Source organism: Leptinotarsa decemlineata, unplaced genomic scaffold (genome assembly GCF_025532065.1).
Source record: "Leptinotarsa decemlineata unplaced genomic scaffold, Ldec_3_MD MMD2_tig00026328_RagTag_RagTag, whole genome shotgun sequence".
NCBI classification, from domain to species: Eukaryota; Metazoa; Arthropoda; class Insecta; order Coleoptera; family Chrysomelidae; genus Leptinotarsa; species Leptinotarsa decemlineata.
In genome coordinates this window covers 16,443,021-16,443,765 of record NW_027412688.1, presented here as the reverse complement: position 1 = coordinate 16,443,765, position 745 = coordinate 16,443,021, and the positions used below count along the sequence as shown (strand labels likewise).

The 745-nt window shown below is 30.6% G+C and overlaps 1 long non-coding RNA gene across 1 annotated transcript in view; it reads left to right on the top strand.

Moving 5' to 3' along the window:
- LOC111513789 (uncharacterized) overlaps positions 1 to 745 on the top strand; it is a 55,290-nt gene that overhangs the window by 10,433 nt on the left and 44,112 nt on the right. The window lies entirely within an intron of this gene.

Genomic DNA, 745 nt, shown 5'->3' with positions numbered 1-745 from the left:
ACTACCACAATATACATATTAATTATATAGTTTATATAGGGTCTTCCAACAGGGACTTCCAAACTTTCAAATTTGATAACGGCCATTCTGTTTAAGCTACATGTGTTGAATTAGTTGTCATTTATTCAGTCTGTTTTGCCAAATCATAAATAAAGCATTCAACAACACGTGCAAATAATAAAATTGTTTATCAGAATGGGTGTTCTGTTCGGGCAACGTACCGCGCGCTTCTCCCATTTTACGGTCGACATAATCGTCCTAGTCCGGTCAAATTAGTCCAAAAAATAAGAGCTACCTAAATTCCCACCAAGCTGTAAAGCAGTAATATTGTTTAAAATATGATAAAAAATGAAATTTGAAAGTTCCCCATCTTTCCAATGTAAGGATAGATTTTTATTCAAGATCAAAAGTTGAGAAAATGAGTTTTTCGCGATTTTCGGTGAGTTTCATCATAATAATACTCACAACAAAAATTGTAGACCATGAAATTATCTACAAAAAATGTATTAATACTTTTTCCTACGAGCTACTGTTTCTGAGATATAACGATTTAAAAAGTTGTAAAAGTTGTAATCGTCATAATATGTGCATGAGTATAAAATATACATAATTTATAGTAATAACCAGTCAATAAAAATTTCTTATGAATACTCACAAGTCTCAGTTCATTTCAATGTTGAAAGAAAAATTTACTGCTGAAAATGTATTGGTAAAAGAGGCTAATAATGATGCTGATGTATTGATA